The sequence below is a fragment of the Pinus tabuliformis genome, chromosome 6 (genome assembly GCF_031772625.1).
Source record: "Pinus tabuliformis cultivar Carrire ecotype Pingquan chromosome 6, CPIR1, whole genome shotgun sequence".
Taxonomy (NCBI): Eukaryota; Viridiplantae; Streptophyta; class Pinopsida; order Pinales; family Pinaceae; genus Pinus; species Pinus tabuliformis.
In genome coordinates, this window is record NC_142292.1 from 1,679,435,849 (window position 1) to 1,679,450,629 (window position 14,781).

Genomic DNA, 14,781 nt, shown 5'->3' on the forward strand with positions numbered 1-14,781 from the left:
GCTCAATCTTATTTTCCTGATTTTCACCTACGAGTAGAAGCAAAACATGAAAATAAAAAATAAAAAACCTCATATATTGTTAGACCATTTGGTGTAAGTGTTGGCGGAAAAATAATGGAAGGGTTGAGACCTCAGGTTCAGTCACAGTTGCCAACAAAATCTTCATTGTAGTCTGGCACAATGCCAACATTTTCACCTTATCTAGCATGGTTAAGATGTCTCACTTGAGGCGTGTTGCAACCTTAGTTAGTTTATGGTTGGAATCGAGTATTGGGAAGAATAAGAAGAAATATATAAATGCCAGCAAATTCATAACTATACCCAGACTTAATTGTAACAGATCAAACGCATGAAGAGAAAGAACATAATACAAATGTAACCATATTAAAAAATTTAAAATCCACACAAACTCAGCCGCACTACACCAGTGTATCCATGTAATATCTTCTTTCATGAATCCACATCAACATTACAACAGAAGATCTGGCTCAAAATTCTCATAGAAAGAACAAGAAACTAATATGAAAGAGCGATACATAATCAATATTATGAGAATCAGAGTGAGCTCAAATGGATTTGCAACAACATTTTGGTATCTTCTCTATCTCCCTTACTTTTCCCCTTCGACCTTCTTATATATCCCTGTGCTTTCTTGGACTGCCACTTCTTCATTGTATGCCTCACCATTTTCCTCTTTCGACTACCTCTGCTCCTTAGCTATCAATATTCCTTTCCACTCAGCTATGGCTACCTCAGTCCTAACTTCTCCAGCCATGTTTCTACAACTGTTGTTCTTCGACAGATTCCTTCCTCTTCTCTAGTTGTCTCCTCTGCAACTTCCTAATGATTATCTTTGGCAAAATGTGGTCATCCTTCCAAAATGTCACCTTGTTTCTCAAAATGAAGGACCCAATAGGGCCGGACCATAGTCCATTCACTTGTCCGAGATTCAATCCTTTGTCGGTGCTATTCGTGCTACTAATGCTATTGGTGCTCATCACTATGTTGCTTCTCTTTAGTTGGTTTATTCCCCTTGATTATGTTGTGCCCCTATACCAATAGGTTTCATACTTCATGATTGACTTGGTTTAGCTTTGTAATATGTTCATACCTTTACTTGTTGCAAAGGTTTTCCATATTTGTAAAAAATAAAAAAAAATTAAAAATATAAAGAGGGTATACCCTAAAAGAAAAATCAAAGGGTGAAAAGAATAAAATATGGTCAAAAAATGAAAGAAAATTAACCCCAACAAAAAGAAAGACCAGGAAAGTGTGCAAGTCTAAATGCCACTACCTTTTTACTTTGTATAATAAAAATTGTGTGCAGTTTGTCACTTATGCCACAATTCATGAATAGTCAAACAGTTTAAGCTTGGCTAGTTCATATTTCAATTTCATGTTTTAGAAATAGAGAATAAAGATCTGACCAAACAGTATAATCTTGGCAGATAAGTAGATAGGTAGAGTGAAAAAGGAGCTCAACAATTTAATCTGAGCATTTGGATGTAATAAGTGTAGACTTAGATAGGCATCACCATGTAAAAGAAAAAAAAAGTTTGATAAGGGTTTTCCAGTCTAAGTGCACCCAAATAAAGAAGTAAAAATGCTAGGTTAAAGTAGGTAGGGTAAGTAGATGATGGTTGCAAAATGATATGTGGTGAATGATGATTCTAAATGTGTAAATCTTTTACTTTCATCACAAAGCAAAGGCATGTATTACATAGAAGGCACATCAAGCAAGAAAAGTCAAAATAATTAACTTCCCTACTCATTTCTCCTAAATTTTCACTAATTTCCCTTAAGTGCCAAGGTATCTATCAAATTAGAGGGGCTTAGAGCATTTCTCTGACTTTTGGAGGGACCGGACCCTCGGCCCAATAATTTATAATGCCTAAGTACTTAAAATCAATATTCACCCCTTCATAAAATCATTCATTCCCTTGATAAAGTTTTTCCTAAGTAAAATCCTATTTTACTTAGGAAAATTAAAATATTTTCCATAAAAACCCTCATTTTTCACTTAGCCTAAGTTTCAAATATATATATGAAATGTTTAAACTTAGCACTTTTTCCATTCATTTGATCATATTAACTTTTAACTTATATTATTTATAATCCCCTATAAAAATCTACCCATTCTCGTATTACTATAACTATATAAAATCCCCAAATTTTACATATCCCACCCCTTCGGTTAAAATATAACCATAGTACATTATTAATTGGGATTAATTAGTTAATCTGTAACTAATTAAGAGCCCTGACCCCCACCATATTAAATAAAGATTAACTAACCCTCACAGTTAATTCATAACTTTCCCAACGAATCCCATTGCTCTCCATATGATTAAAAAATATTTAATTGTGTTGGCCCACCCTCATTAAACTCCCATCACCTCGTCTCCCCAATAGCTATCCGATGAAGCCCCCCACATCCAATGGCTATCATGCATATCGCACGACCCTCCGTGACCGAACATTAGCACACGATCGTGAAGCGGTTTTGCAAATGGTACCCTAGCCGCACGTCGTTCATCATATGGTATCGCGTGGATGAGCCCAAATGCCGTCCCCTCTTCGATAGCGGTGCGATAAAAACCACTTACCACCTTCCACTAAACATCAAAACATCATATCATTTGCCTGCTGGTGCCACATGTCCAAATCCCAAAACCCGCCAAATTCTTGACTTTGTATAAAAAACAAAATAAATCATGTCGTCGTCATATTCTGTGAATATATACATCCATGCAATTTTAACAATGAGGTCAACCAGCTCATGCTCCCAACTGCCAACCAAATTCAAAATTTTCAGTCGACGCCACTCAGGGTCTGCCATTACACCCAGTAAACCTGCATTTCATCGCCCTCACTAGAAACAGGTATCAGTTAGGACTTCTCAAAAGCCAACACGAGGGACTAGTGCCTCAACTGCAAATACTTCTCAAATGCACTCATAGGAAACAAGTGCACCACTTGCAGAGACATCACAGGGAAGAGAACAAGAAACTAGCACTCCAGCAACAGGGCAATCTAGCATATCAAAACAACCAGAAACCTCTTAAGAACAAGCTCAAACACAAACCCACCCAACTCAAGTTAACATGGAAGAACCCCCAATTTTGCAGACTCCTCTGAATGAGGAAAAGAGCTTAAAGAGAGACATGGAAGTAGCTATCCCTGCCAGTGGATGTTTAGATTATCCTGGTGCTAGGAGGCATAGGCTAAATCCCTATTTAGAGGAGGAATTTTTTGAAGAAACTACAAGGAGTCAGAGGAAAGAAGGTGCAGAGAGTTAGCATACCTTCCTAGCAGGTGGGACATATTCTAGCTCCCAAAGACAGGAGCTGGAAAGACAACAAAGTGCTGAAGTATCATCCTTCAGGCCTTCAACTAACAAGTCCCTAGATATTAAAGAAAAATTCAAAGAAATAAAGGCCAGAAACGAACCATTAAGGGTCCAAGTCTACAATCAATACATGAAGATGGCCCCCACCAATCAAACTAGGTTGATGTCTCTTATGACATCAAGGAACGAAAAATGTAGATGAGCTCTTTTAAGCCCAAAGTACAATAGCCTCAGTGAATTGCAGACTACATGAAAATTGATTTTGAGATCATGGCCAAGGACATTCACCCCCTAGATTAGTTTGAATTACATAAGCAGACAAGGGAGATGTTGTATTCCACCGTGACAACTAAAGCCATGATGGCCCACAGATTAGAAAATTCTTTGAATAACACCACTGCTCAACTACAGCTAGAAAGAGTCTCCTCATAGGCTAAAGACAATAGAATCAAATCACTGGAGGAGTTGATTATTGGATTGGGTCATAACCCATAAGATGTCAAAGCTGTAGAGGCCTTGATAAAGAAAAAATATGAAGATATAGCTGCCTTGAGAAAGCAGTTAAAGTTGCCTCCCTCAAGGCATCCACAAACTGTTGAAGTTATTCAAAAGAAGTCTGAAGAAGAGCTTATGGACTTAGTCCTTAAGCTAAATGAATAGTTGAAGGAGATTGAGCAGGAATTAGAAAAATCACTAAAGAGCATGCATAGTTAGTCGACCTCTCAGCCTAAAAATGTGATGTCAGTAGTCTCCATAATAGTCCCATCTACACTTGCAACAGCTTTTGCACCAAATGCCCCTTTGGTCACAGTAGAAACACTTATAGGTACAAGAACATATATAACACACGTAGAAACTTCATCTCAAAGTACAGAAGAATTAATCAAGTCAATGGAGGAAATGAAACTCCAAGTTTCTGAGCTCCAAAAAGTTAAAGAGAAATTTGACACTTTAGAGCAGAAGTATGATGTTTCAAAGATTAATTTCGCTGAAGAAGTGAGGAAGAATAAAGGCTTAGCCCAACAAGTTAAAACATTGGAGAAGGACCTCACATTTGAAAAGCCTTTAACGGATATAAGAAAGATTCTATGGACCAACATCACTCAGTCAATAAATGATGTTTGGTCATCAATACAGATTATTTTTTAATAGATTGAACTGGTGAGAGTTGCTCTTCAAGAAATTCAGAAAACCAAGGAAGAGCTAGGAGGGAAGCCTGAGGAAGCTATCAGGCTAATAAAATTTTTGAACAGTAGGACCAGGCACCAGCTAGAAGAGCTGAATATTGAGGATAGAACTGGAACTATCCTAGAGATTAAGAAGGTCTTAACCAAAAGGTCTTTAATGCAGAACCTAGAAAGAAAATGCCAAAACATGCAGGATGATATAGATGAATTTATGGAAAAGTTTGGCATTTTACAGAGCAAAGGACTTCCCAGTCCTTTAGTTATTAATGATAAATTGATGAGGCATGAAGATTATGTTGACAAATTGGGTCAGTATGCAAATAACCAGGCCAGTTCATCAGCTAGTGCATCTGCACCCAAGGCACTACCTATAGGCAGAGTTCTCTATGATAGTCTAGAGAACCTTTTTTATGTTGAGCACGAATTAAAACATTTGTTTCTAGTGTAGCCCAATTTTGTTAAATACACTGAGGCTGATGAAATCTTCAGGAAGCTACAAAGGACCAAGATATCAAGGGATGATTGGTGGTCAAATATGACAGAAATTTTGTGATTTACCTTGGTAAAATCAAATATTTACCATGGTTAGTTTTGGTAAAAGAAGATGAATGAGGATGAAGCAAGTAAAGTGTATCAGAACAGGTTAAAGAGTATCAGTCGAAAGTCAAAAGCAGGCATCCGGCACAAAATTACAAGCTAGAAAGCAAGATTCTCAATCATAGGGCCTGCCTCCAGCTCATTCACAAAAACAGGGACAACAAGGCAGCAACTCACTTTCAGTCTCTATCTTCTAGACCATTTGTCTCTACTTTTATGTAAAATAAATTTAGCTTTCCTAGAATATATCTCTCTTGGTTAAGAGATATTTTGTTGTAAATTTTTTTATAAGTACTTCCTCATTCGGAGTACTGGGTGTGGATTCTTAGACATTTCTGTAAACTTGTTATTTTGGAAAAGAAGTGTTATTGGAACAACTCTTGTATGGCTAGCTGGAAGCATTGAATAAAGAAAAGGACTTTCATAGGATTCTCATGCAAAACAGTGGTCAAATAAGTATTCTATATCTCTTATTTAGTATTGTTTTTCCTCTGTTTATTAATAATCATATGTGTTTTCATGAAATCTGAATGATAAAAAAAATAATGATATCTCAAAAAGTTCTTTATTGCAATCCGTTTTGAAAGATTTATCTTTCTTAATGTTTTCTCCAAAAGTATTATAGACAAGGAATTCTTAGTTGCTCCTCGTTTATTAGTTTTTCATTTTGATCATTTAGTAAGAAATTCTTAACTACTTTTTATTAGTGATCACCCACTTTCCCTCCCCTCGAAACTTGTTGAAGGATTCTTAATTTCTCTTCCTCCCTTTTGAGACCATTTAACCCTTTCTAGTTACCATTTGCCTCTTGTTTTGCTATCTTTCCCTTTGAAGCCTTCTTTTGCTGAATCAACCCAATCCGGTTAAACCATCTTCAGTTGACTCCATAGCCCAATGACTTGAAGTACTTTGTTTTACCCATCTGTTTCTAAATTCCACCACCAATCAAAATCAAAAGCCCCAAGCTTTCATACCTAGCCTAATACCCTACTAAACAAAGCTAAATCATAAGGAGAGAGCCCTTTCTGAGTACAAATTGGCTAGATTCTATACTTAAAAGTTGGTTTGTGGTTACCTCGGACCGCTTTCCTACTTATAACAACTTGTAGGAAAATATGAGTGCTAACATAGTGGCGACTCCACTGGGGAAGACAATTCCTCAATCATAATAAATCTTTAAGAAATTTTAAACCCGAAATCTATAACATCTTAAAGAAATCACAGAAGTTGTTTGTTTAATATCATTTAAGAAAATAAAAAACATAATTCAAAAACCTGGCTTCAAAAAGGACTCGTTACACTAGAGCTAATCCAGATCCCAATCCACCACAAGTGTTTGAGAACCCTAATCTAATCCCTAGAATTCTTAGCAAACAAGAAAGTTCTGTTAGTCCTCGGCCCACCTTCAGATCATCATCCTGTCCTGTTAGGTGGATTTACCTTGAAGACCAACCCTTTGACGAATACTTTGAGACCTCTTTGTTTAGGACTTCATCTGATTCAGAATTAATTGACTTAGTCCTAGACCCAGAGTTTATCCGAGAATTAGAGCTCCAAGCTGCCAATTTGTCAATTGATAGGTATTTTCAGAACTCCCCACAATCTGATCTTACCATTGAAGGAACACCTAATCCCTTTGTCATCACTACTATTTCGGTAAGTTCATCATCATTTCCTCATACATCTCAACCTCAAATGACTCCGCAACAAACCATCACCTCCAGCACTCCATCCAAAACTTAAACACCCACTGTGATTCCAACCCCAGCTATTGTTTCACCATTACCTATAGTAATGGCAAACAGATATGCTCCCCTGGTACTACCAGCAAACTTGGGTGCTATGCCCTAGGATTACCAAAGTAATATCACTCAATTTGATGCTACTGGTACCTATACAGCCCAACAACACACCAAGAATATGACTGATTATTTCGAAATTTATGATATAGATACTGCTGATGTTCAAATGAGAATATTCATTCAGAATTTAACTGGGGAAGTTAGAACCTGATTTAGAGCTTTAGCAACAAATAGTATAGACAACCTAGCAACTCTCTATAGACAATTCCTAAACCGATGGGAGAAAAAGAAAGACCCTCTCCAGATTCTCTCTGAATATGAAAACCTAAAGAGAGGAACACAAGAAACTATGCAAGATTATTGCACTAGATTCAATAGTGTCTATAATTCCATCCCTCAAAATCTTAGACCCCCACCTAATTTAGCCTTAATCAAATTCCCAGATGGATTTGATTCTGATATGGCTTTCCAGCTGAGAGAATGAGCTCCTCGCACTTTGGAAGATATGCAAAGCATAGCAGTCAGTGTTGAAGCCAACCTGATGTCTAAAAGAGCCAAGGCTAGGAGTGAAAGGAGAATACCATTAAAGGAAGAAGCCTCACCCTTTGAACAAAATCTAGATGCCATAATTAAAGGGATGGATAGACTAGGAGACAAAGTGGAGATAATTGAAAGGAAAGCTCCTTGGGATGGTTAGCCAACCAACACAGGGAGAAATCCTAATTTCAGAAAAAAAATAGAACCCAAACACTGGGAAGAATGGCCCTGACCAAAACATCAGACCTCCTTTTCAGGAGAATTATGTAGAATCTTCCAACTCTGAGGAACCAGAAGAGGATACTCAAATTAATCTGATGGGACTTGGTAATGAAGGAGAAGTTTTCTTGACCCAAGATGATCAAGAGGCTCACATACTTAAACAATTTCAAAATCAATCAGGGGAGTCATTTGACTTTAGGGAAGGATATGACACAACCATCTTTGAGGTGCACAAGCACTACAAGCTAAGAAGTAGGAGATTGATGTCCCTGAAGCAAACAAGCAAAAGGTTCCAAATCAGCCCAAAAAAGGTATGACAATCACCACACCTATACATATTCTTTCTAGATGAGACCATAATCCTTCTAACCCCATAATTCAAGATTTCTATGACAATCAACCAAGCAACAAACAACCTTCCACTCCCCTTCCTTCTAAGGGAACTGTGGAAGGACCTCCAGAAGTTGATTTAGGAGAACTGGAAAATCCTAATTCCACTCCTGAAAAGGAGAAAAACACAGAAAATATAGAAAACGGAGAGAATACTACTATTTGAAATCTAAAAGCACAAATAGAAAAACCCTTTAATCTGGAAACTGAAGTAGGTAAGCTGAAAATTGTTGTTCCATTGTTTGAATTAGCTAAACATGATGCTTACCGAGCTCAAATAAACAAATCACTGAAAATTACTGGAACCGAAGACTCGGTTAATCTTTTTGATGACCAACCCAAATTAATATTTGGCCTTGAAGTGAATGGAAAACCATTAGAAGGAGGAATTCCTCCCTTCTATGTGAGCTTAAGTATACATGATAAGATTCTTCACAATGCCATGTTTGACTCTGGGGCATCTCATAATTTAATGCCCAAGTCTGTAATGGAAAAGCTAGACCTAGACATCACTAGACCATACAAAGATTTATTCTCTTTTGACTCTAGTCAAGTAAGATGTTTAGGATTGATAAAAGACTTGTGTGTATCGTTGGTTCAATACCCTGCAAAAAAAATCTTAATGGATATAGTGGTAACATATATACCACCGAAATATGGCATGTTATTATCCAGGTCCTAGGGTGCTAAACTTCAGGGATCTCTTCAATTGGACATGTCATATGCTACTATCTCGATTTTTGGGCAACTAAAGAAGCTATACATAGAAATGTTGATGAAATATGTAGTAAGTAGTCAGGAAAAATGGAAAAATTTCCCCATCTACTCAGTACACTTTGATATGGACTCATTCATCCTTTACAATGCCAAAACCAATCCTTCCAATAATTTATAAGTTTTAGCAGCAGAACCAAAAGAAATTAAAAAAAAGTAAAATCTAGTGTTCAGATTCAGGAAATATCAGATAACAAAGAAAAATCAGATGAGAATGAAAAACCAGATTCCACTGTTAAACAAATTCCCACTACCCATGACACCAATTATGAGCATGAAATTCTTTGGCATTTAGAATTTGATTGCTCAGTCAATAAACTAGGGGCAGGGGCAGGAGTTTGGGTGTACAATTTAGAAAACGATCATGTTGAAGGCCATGCCTACAGATTAAATTTTAAGTGCACCAATAACATGGCAAAGTATGAGGCTCTCTTGCTAGGTCTTAAACTTGTCAAAAGAAGCAATCAGAGTGTCTATCATAGGAGATTCGGAATTAATAATCGAACAGATTAAAGGAAAATATTCAACTAGGGATCCTAGACTATGATATTATAGAGGAACAGTCATAGAAATTCTCAATACTTTTCTAGAAACTTAGCTTGCAACTATTCCTCAAAAACACAACATGCAAGCCCATAGCCTAGCTATGGTTTCCAGCACCTGCAAATCACCTTTTGAACCTAATCATCAGTTCACTGCTAAAATTAGGCACAGACTAGCCATCCCTGATAATTTGAAGAACTGGAAGGCTTTTGAGAGTGATGAGCAGATCAATAAATTTTTAACTTGAGATTAAGAGTTTTTAAAAAGTAATATAGATGTTGATACATTAATTAGTTCTAATCAAATAGATGAGGTAGAAACAAACATTTTAGAAGAAATTTCAATAAACATGCTTCATCCCACAAAATTCACACAAAAAGAAGTTCAAGACCTAAAACAAATGGATCTAGAAGAAATAATTGAAGAAGAAATAGAGTTTATCAACCTAAAGGACAATCATTTACCTAAAGGATTGACTCCTCTAGAAGATCTGTTTGATTCCAATGACATTCCCAAGAAACCTAAAATGGAACCATTAAAAGCAAACATTGAAGAATACAACTTAGTTACTCAGGACAATCCAAAATTTATAAAACTGTCAAAATCTTTACCTCCAGATCAAAAGTTAAAATACATTGAACTTATGAGGGAATTCTAGGATGTCTTTGCCTAGAGTTACGAGGATTTGAAATCATATGACACCTCCATTATTGAACATACTATACCTCTAAAAGAAAATAAAAGGCCCTTTAAGAAAAAAATTAGAAGAATTAACCCTGTGTTATTACCATTAATTGAAAAAGAGATCAAACATATGTATGAAGTAGGGATTATTGCCCCTATTAGATTTTCAGAGTGGGTGTCTAACTTGGTGCCTACTAGGAAGAAAACAGGGGAAATAAGGTTATGTGTCGATCTGAGGAATATGAATAGGGTCTCTCTTAAGGACAACTATCCTTTACCCAAAATGGAACATATTTTGCAAAGGGTAGTGGGTTCTTCTAGAATTTCACTTTTAGATGGGTTTTTAGGATATAACCAAATCTTGGTTCATCCTGATGACCAGGAGAAAACTGCTTTTACAACACCATGGGGCACTTTTATGTATATCAAAATGCCATTTGGACTAAAAAATGTAGGAGAAACCTTCCAAAGGGCAATGGACATTGCCTTTACCAAATAAATTCATGATTTTCTTATTATATATCCAGATGATCTAACGGTTTTTTCTAAATCAGATCAGCAGCATTTGGACCATATCAGACAGGTTTTCTTAAGATCCAGAAAATATGGTATCTCTTTGAATCCAAATAAGTCCTTTTTCGGTCTGGAGGAGGGTAAACTTTTAGGTCACATAATTTCCAAGGATGGCATTCGAATTGACCCTTCTAGGATAGAAGCGATTTTACGGATATCTCATCCAAGAAGCATTAAATAACTTTAAGCTTTCCTAGGAAAGATAAACCTTTTGCGAAGATACATTTCTAGCTTAGCATAACTCATTAGGTTACTTAATAACATGCTAAAAAGGGATTCAAGTATCAAATGGATAGTAGAGGCCAAGCAATCATTTGAAGAAATCAAAATAGCCTTAACCAGAACACTAGTTCTCACGAGTCCACAATTTGATAGAGACTTCATCATTTTTTCTTTTGCATCAAAACACACCATAGCAGTAGTTTTATTACAAAAGGATGATCAAGGATGTGAAAAACCTATAGCCTTTTTTAGTAAAGCACTCAGAGATGCATCATTAAAATACAAAAAAATGGAGAAACAAGCTTTTGCACTCGTAAAAGCCATTAAAGACTTTAGAGTTTACATATTATACTCTCATGTGATAGCATATGTTCCAAATGCAGTTGTCAAAGACATCCTAACTCATGATGGAATTGAGGGTAAACGAGGTAAATGGATTGCTACCATCTTAGAATATGATATAGATATAAAACCTACAAAATTGATAAAAGGATAGGGATTGGCTCAACTCATGGCAGAAACTAATTGTCAAGCCCTTGATATAAATGAACTGGATGATGAGCAGGAGATGGAGACTCCACAAATCAGCCAAGCATTTTCAGAGTCATCTTGGTATGCTGATATAATTTATGTTTTACAAAACCTATAGGCTCCTCTGGGTTTATCCAGAACCAAGAATAGGTTTTTAAAAATGAAAGCTTCAAAGTTTTGTATCTTAGATAATACTTTTTCTTGGAAAAATCATGAAGGAATTTTATTGAATTGTTTGCTAAAAAATTAAGTTGACAAGGATCTCCAGGAATTTCATGTAGGAGACTGTGGTGGACATCTCTATTGGAATTCAACCACAGATAAAATCCTAAGGGCTAGATTCTATTGGTCAGCCTTGTTTGCAGATGTGAAGAAATTTGTAACTTCTTGCCATAAATGTCAAATCTTTGAAGGCAAGAGAAAGTTGTTACCTTTACCCCTAAAGCCCATTTCCACTAAGAATCCTTTTCAACAATGGGGTCTTGACTTCATTGGATAAATCCATCCACCCTCTTCAGGCCTACACAAATGGATACTCACTACCACAAACTATTTCACTAAAAGGATAAAGGTCATCCCCTCTAAACAGGCCAATGACACAGTGATCATAGGTTTCCTAGAAACCAATATCTTGTTTAGATTTGGTTGCCCCTCTAAAATCATTATTGATAATGATGCAACCTTCAAGTCAAAGAAAATGATTAGTTTTTGTAACAAGTATTACATTACATTGGGCCATTCCACTGCCTACTACCCTCAAGGGAATGGATTGGCAGAATCTTCCAACAAGAGTCTAGTTAATATCATCAAAAAACTATTGGAAGAAAATAAGAAAAATTGGAACCAAAAACTAATAAATGCATTATGCGAAGACAGGCTTACAACCAAAAAATCCATTGGAACCAGTCCTTATGAATTAGTGTATGGCATGGAGGCTATTTCTCCTTCATCACTAGGAGTTCCTATCATGAAAATACTCTAGGGGGCTCAAGTGGGACCTAATGATATTCAAAGAAGGATAAACCAAACCATCAATGTACAGTAGACCACGGAGGAGGTGTACCAAAGATCCCAAGTGTTGCATGAGAAACTTAAGAAGATCTTTGACAAAAGAACCAGGGTAGATGATTTCTACCTTGGAGATAAAGTGTTAAGATGGGATTCCAGAAGAGAGGACAAGGGGAAACATGGGAAGTTTGACTTCCTATGGAAAGGAACATACATCATTTATGCTTTCAAAGGAAACAATACATATTTTCTTAAAGAGTTAGATGGTACAGAAGCAGAAGAAGGAGCAGTTAATGGTCAAATGTTAAAGCCTTACTTTGATCCAACTTACTAATGTTACTAAGTTTTTCATGTACATATTATATCCTTTGTAATGTCAGAGTGTTTATTGGATAGTAAAGTTTTGGAGTTGAAGCTCAAAGAGAAGGCCCTAAGCTTCATAAGTGTCACTGTCATACATACAATAAAGCAGCAAACAAAGGAGATTGCAGAGTGCAGTCAAAGTCATTAAGAGGCCACTGATCTACTGTTCTTGACCTTCCACCAGGAAAAGCCATCCCCAGGTGGATTCACTGTTATGACCCTATACCAATAGGTGTCATATTTCATGATTGACTTGGTTTAGCTTTGTAATATGTTCATACCTTTACTTGTTGCAAAGGTTTTCCATATTTGTAAAAAATAAAAAAAGTTTAAAAATATAAAGAGGGTATACCCTAAAAGAAAAATCAAAGAGTGAAAAGAATAAAATATGGAAAAAAATGGAATAAAATGAACCCCAAGAAAAAGAAAGACCACGAAAGTGTGCAATTCCAAATGCCACTACTTTTTTACTTTGTATAATAAAAATTGTGTGTAGTTCGTCACTTATGCCACAATTCCGAAATAGTCAAATAGTTTAAGCTTGGCTAGTTCATATTACAATTTCATGTTTTAGAAATAGAGAATAAAGATATGACGAAACAGTATAATCTTGGTAGATAAGTAGATAGGTAGAGTGAAAAAGGAGCTCAACAGTTTAATCTGAGCATTTGGATGTAATAAGTGTAGTCTTAGATAGGCATCACCATGTAAAAGAAAAGAAAGTTTGATAAGGCTTTGCCAGTCTAAGTGCACCCAAATAAAGAAGTAAAATGCTAGGTTAAAGTAGGTAGGATAAGTAGATGATGGCTACAAAATGACATGTGGTGAATGATGATTCTAAATGTGTAAGTCTTTTGCTTTCATCACAAAGAGAAGGCATGTATTACACAGAAGGCACATCAAGTAAGCAAAGTAAAAATAATTAACTTCCATAGTCATTTCTCCTAAATTTTCACTAATTTCCCATAAGTGCCAAGGTATCTATCAAATTAGAAGGGCTCAGAGCATTTCTCTAACTTTTGGAGGGACCGGACCCTCAGCCCAATAATTTATAATGCCTAAGTAATTAAAATAAATATTCACCCCTTCATAAAATCATTCATTCCTTTGAGAAAGTTCTTCCTAAAGTAAAATCCTATTTTACTTAGGAAAATAAAATATTTTCCATAAAAACACTCATTTTTCAGTTAGCCTAAGTTTCAAATATATATATGAAATGTTTAAACTTAGCATTTTTTTCCATTCATTTGATCATATTAACTTTTAACTTATATTATTTATAATCCCCTATAAAAATCTATCCATTCCCATATTACTATAACTATATAAAATCCCCAAATTTTACATATTCTGCCCCTTTGGTTAAAATATAACCATAATACACCATTAATTGGGATTAATTAGTTAATTTGTAACTAATTAAGAGCCCCGACCCTCGCCACATTAAATAAGAATTAATTAACCCCCATGGTTAATTAATAACCTTCCCAACCAATCCCGTTGCTCCCGATATGATTAAAAAATCTTTAATTGTGTTGGGCCCGCCCTCATTAAACTCCCATCACCTCACCTCCCCGATAGTCGTCCGATCAAACCCCCCACATCCAAACGATGTTGTGCATATTGCATGGCCCTCCGCAACCGAAAATTAGCGCGCAATAGCGAAGCAGTCTTGCAAATAGTACCCTCGCCACACGTCGCTCATCATATGGTATCACATGGATGAGCCCAAATACCGCCCCCCCCCCCCGCCCCCCCACAATAGCGGTGTGATAAAAACCGCTTACCGCCTTCCACTAAATGACAAATCATCATATCATTTTCCCGTTGACGCCACCTATCCAAATCCCAAAACTCGCCAAATTCTTGACTTTGTATAAAAAGAAAAATAAATTATTATGTCATCATATTCTGTGAATATATACATCCATGCAAATTTAACAACAAGGTCAACCAGCTCATGCTCCCAGCTGCCAACCTACTTCAAAATTTATAGTAG